This window comes from Triticum dicoccoides, chromosome 7B (assembly GCF_002162155.2).
Source record: "Triticum dicoccoides isolate Atlit2015 ecotype Zavitan chromosome 7B, WEW_v2.0, whole genome shotgun sequence".
Lineage (NCBI taxonomy): Eukaryota > Viridiplantae > Streptophyta > Magnoliopsida > Poales > Poaceae > Triticum > Triticum dicoccoides.
Genome location: NC_041393.1, coordinates 117,508,614 through 117,514,197, shown reverse-complemented (window position 1 = coordinate 117,514,197; position 5,584 = coordinate 117,508,614).

Sequence of the window (5,584 nt, the reverse complement as noted above, 5' to 3'; positions counted from 1 at the left end):
TACTTTTTCATTGTACTATCCATGCTAGTTTAATTTCTTTTTCTAGTTTTCTTCTTGTGTGTTTGATAAACCTTATGAAATACCAAAAAAGAATTTTTAGTTAGTTTAACTTCCATGCTTGTAGTAGTAACTAAAATGAAAACCCAAAAAGATTTCTCGTTCTTCTTTTGCTTGTTGGGAGCTTTCCCGTGTAAATAGTTTTATTTCTTTTCTTTCCTTTGGGGGTCGAGAGGAGAAGACCATAATGAAAAATGCTTAGTGGCTCTTATATGCATGATTGTTGATTTAACCAAGAGACCATATTACCTTGTCTTCTCTCTTGAATTGAATGCTTGTAGATTCCAGCTTAGTCCAATGCACGTGCACTATTATTATTATTCACACTGTTCGATCGTGCAAGTGAAAGGCAATAATGACGGTATATGATGGACTGATTGAGATGAGAGAAGCTGGTATGAACTCGACCTCTCTTGTTTTTGTAAATATGATGAGTTCATCGTTCCTGATTCAACCTATTATGAATAAACATGTTTGCAATGACAATTAGAGATTATAGTTGCTTATGCCATGCTTAATTAGCTAGGAGTTTATAATGGTTTACCTTACGTGCCAACATGCTATTAAAATGGTTGTGATGTGGTATGATAGGGTGGTATCCTCCTTTGAATGATTCGAGTGACTTGACTTGGCACATGTTCACGCATGTAGTTGAAACAAAATAAACATAGCCTTCACGATATTTATGTTCATCTGGATTATATCCTACTCATGCTTGCACTCAGTGTTGATTAATTTTAATGCATGTTCATGACTGTTGTCACTCTCTCAGTTGGTCGCTTCCGAGTCTCTTTCTAGCCTTCACCTGTACTAAGCGGGAATACTGCTTGTGCATTCAAACTCCATAAACCCCAAAGTTATTCCATATGAGTCCACCATACCTTCCTATATGCGGTATTTACCTGCCGTTCCAAGTAAATTTGTATGTGCCAAACTCCAAACCTTCAAATGAAATTCTGTTTTGTATGCTCGAGCAGCTCATGTTTCAACTAGGACTGTCTGTATCTTCCATGCTAGGTGAGTTATTCTCAAGAGGAGTGGACTCCGCTCTTCATTCATGAGAAAATGGCTGGTAACCGGGATGCCCAGTCCCATGATCAAAAAGTTGAAAGCAAATCGAAATAATTAAACAAAACTCCCCCAGGGCTGTTGCTAGTTGGAGACACTCGTTGTTTCGAGCAAGCCATGGATTGATGCTTGTTGGTGGTGGGGGAGTATAAACTTTACCATTCTGTTTGGGAACCGCCTATAATGTATGTAGCATGGAAGATATCGAGATCTCATAGTTGTTGCGTTGACAGTGAAAGTATACCGCTCAAAATGTTATTCCTCTCTATTTTAAAATCGAGCTCTGGCACCTCTACAAATAACTGCTTCCCTTTGCGAAGGGCCTATCTATTTACTTTTATGTTGAGTCATCACCCTCTTATTAAAAATCACCCGCTAGAGAGCACACTGTCATTTGCATTCATTACTACTAGTTTATATTGGGTATGACTTGACTGGATCTCTTTTATCATGAATTACAATGTTTAGTCAGTCCTTGATCTTTAAAGGTGCTCTGCATTTATGTTTTGCGGTCTCAGAAAGGGCTAGCAAGATACCATCTTGTTATATCATATTATGATTGTTTTGAGAAAGTGTTGTCATCTGAGATTTATTATTATTGCTTGCTAGTTGATTATGTCATTGATATGAGTAACTATGAGACCTAAGTGTTATTGTGAATATGGTTAGTTCATAATCTTTGCTGAAAGCTTGAATGTTGGCTTTACATATTTACAACAACAAGAGCAAACCGAGTTTGTAAAAGTTTTTCTTTATCACTTTCAATTTGTCAACTGAATTGCTTGAGGACAAGCAAAGGTTTAAGCTTGGGGGAGTTGATACGTCTCCGTCGTATCTACTTTTCCAAACACTTTTGCCCTTGTTTTGGACTCTAACTTGCATGATTTGAATGAAACTAATCTAGACTGATGCTGTTTTCAGCAGAACTGCCATGGTGTTATTTTTGTGCAGAAACAAAAGTTCTCGGAATGACCTGAAAATCCATGGAGATTACTTTTGGAATATATAAAAAATACTGGCGAAAGAATCAAGGCCAGGGGCCCCACACCCTGTCCACGAGGGTGGGGGGTGCGCCCCCTCCCACTAGGCACGGCCCCTGCCTCGTGGGCCCCCTGGATGGCCACCGACCTCAACTCCAACTCTATATATTTGCTTTCATGGAGAAAAAAATTAGAGAGAAAGTTTCATCGCGTTTTACGATACGGAGCCGCCGCCAAGCCCTAATCTCTCTTAGGAGGGCTGATCTGGAGTCTGTTCGGGGCTCCGGAGAGGGGGATTCATCGCTGTCGTCATCATCAACCATTCTCCATCACCAATTTCATGATGCTCACCACCGTGCGTGAGTAATTCCATCGTAGGCTTGCTGGACGGTGATGGGTTGGATGAGATTTACCATGTAATCAAGTTAGTTTTGTTAGGGTTTGATCCCTAGTATTGATACGTCTCCGTCGTATCTATAATTTTTGATTGTTCCATGCCAATATTCTTCAACTTTCATATACTTTTGGCAACTTTTTATACTATTTTTTGGGACTAACATATTGATCCAGTGCCCAGTGCCAGTTCCTGTCTGTTGCATGTTTTATGTTTCGCAGAAAACCAATATCAAACGGAATCCAAACGGGATAAAAACGGACGGAGAATTATTTTGGAATATTTGTGATTTTTGGGAGGTGGAATCAACGCAAAACAGTGTCCTAGGTGGCCACGAGACAGGGGGCGCCCCCCCGGGGCACGCCCTGGGCTCTCGTGGGCCACCCGTAAGGCGGTTGAGGATCTACTTTTGCCGCAAGAAAGCTAATTTTATGAGAAAAATCTGGGCGAAAGATTCACCCCAATCGGTGTTACGGATCTCTAGATATAAAGGAAACGGTGAAGGGGAAGAAACAAGCGACGCAGGGAACGCAGAAATAGAGAGATAGATCCAATCTCGGAGGGGCTCTCGCCCCTCCCAAGCCATGGGAGCCAAGGACCAGAGGGGAAACCCTTCTCCCATCTAGGGAGGAGGTCAAGGAAGAAGAAGAAGAAGGGGGCCTCTCTCCCCCTTGCTTCCGGTAGCGCCGGAGCGCTGCCGGGGGCCATCATCATCACCGCGATCTTCACCAACACCGCTGTCATCTTCACCAACATCTCCATCACCTTCCCCCCTCTATATTCAGCAGTCCACTCTCCCGCATCCCGCTGTACCCTCTACTTGAACATGGTGCTTTATGCTTCATATTATTATCCAATGATGTGTTGCCATCCTATGATGTCTGAGTAGATTTCTATTGTCCTATCGGTGATTGATGAATTTCTATGATTGGTTTGAGTTGCATGTTTTATTATTGGTGCTGTCCTATGGTGCCCTCCGTGTCGTGCAAGCGTGAGGGATTCCCGCTGTAGGGTTTGCAATATGTTTATGATTTTCTTATGGTGGGTTGCGTGAGTGACGAAAACACAAACCCGAGTAAGTAGGTTGTTTGCGTGTGGGATAAAAGGGGACTTGATGCTTAATGCTATGGTTGGGTTTTACCTTAATGAATCTTTAGTATTTGCGGATGCTTGCTAGAGTTCCAATCATAAGTGCATAGAATTTCAAGTAAGGGACGATATGTTAGCTTATGCTTCTCCCTCAAATAGAATTTCAATAGTGATTACCGGTCTAGTAACATAGTAAGTTGCTTAGGGACAATTTCGCTGTTTATGTTTACATGCTCTTTATTATCTTGCAAACCTATCCTATCACACCTACAAAGTTCTTCTAGTTTCATACTTGTTCTAGGTAAAGCGAACATCAAGCGTGCGTAGAGTTGTATCGGTGGTCGATAGAACTTGAGGGAATATTTATTCTACCGTTAGCTCCTCGTTGGGTTTGACACTCTTACTTATCGAAAACTGTTGCGATCCCCTACACTTGTGGGTTATCAAGACCTTTTTCTGGCGCCGTTGCCGAGGAGTCATAGCGTGGGGTGAATATTCTCGTGTGTGCTTGTTTGCTTTATCACTAAGTAATTTTTATTTGCTGTTCTAAGTTGTTCTCTATCTTTAGTTATGGATATGGAACACAAAAAAACCAAAAAAATTAGCTGTACTTGCTACTCATGTAGATGGGGTAACTCCTAAAACCCCCGACTCTCATATTGTGAGAGATATTATGTACTACTTTGATAATCCTGAGAAAACCCCATTCAACTTTATAATGGGAGACACGTTGGATCAACGTGAATACTTTAGGGATTATCGCTCGACACAAAAAGGGAAACTATTATGGGATCAATTTATTATGTTGCGTTGGTATGCCTAGAATCTCTGCTTGAGATATGATATTACTTATTGCTCTAGGATGGAGGCTCCACACCTTCCCTTTTCATGCAAATTTAACGATAATGAAACCTTAGCTTCTTATGCTAATGGTATATATGATTACTTTGATGTGGAACAAATAGAAGAATTTGTTGCTTTTAAGGCTGCCTATGATATTGAAGCTTTGTTTGAAAAGTATGAAGCTTTTGATGATGATGGTTATAGGCCGGAAAATCTTGCTATACTTGGATATTGCTATGAAAATTATGAATACAGTTACTATATTAATGCTTTTATGAAGAAAGTCAACGCTGTCCAAGAAGAGACTAATATTTTGCAGGAAGCTATGGAAGAAGAAATTGATGAAACTGTGAGCTCATTGGATGAAAAAGATGATGAGGAGAGTAAAGAACAAAAGGAGGAAGAGCGGATTGATCACCCGTGCCCACCTTCTAATGAGAGTAACTCTTCAACTCATACATTGTTTAATTCCCCTTCATGCTTACCGAAGAATGATTGCTATGATGATTGCTATGATCCTGTTGATTCTCTTGAAATATCCCTTTTTGATGATGCTTGCTATGCTTGTGGCCAAGATGCCAATATGAATTATGCTTATGGAGATGAACTTGCTACAGTTCCTTATGTTAAGCATGAAATTGTTGCTATTGCACCCACGCATGATAGTCCTATTATCTTTTTGAATTCTCCAAACTATAGTATATCGAAGAAGTTTGTGGTTATTAAGGATTATATGGATGGGTTGCCTTTTACCATTGCACATGATGATTTTGATGAATGTAATATGCATGTGCTTGCTGCTCCTACTTGCAATTATTATGAGAGAGGAACTATTTCTCCACCTCTCTATGTTTCCCATACTATGAAATTGCAAGAAACTGCCTATACTATGCATTGGCCTTTACTATGTGTGCATGAATTGTTCTTTTATGACATGCCGATGCATAGGAAGAGAGTTAGACTTCGTCGTTTCATGATATATGTTACTTTGTGCTCACTACTAAATTACAAATCATTGTTAATTAAAATTGGCTTTGATATACCTTGGGATCCGGGTGGATTCATTACTTGAGCACTAAATGCCTAGCTTAATGGCTTTAAAGAAAGCACTGCCAGGGAGACAACCCGGAAGTTTTAGAGAGTCATTTATTTC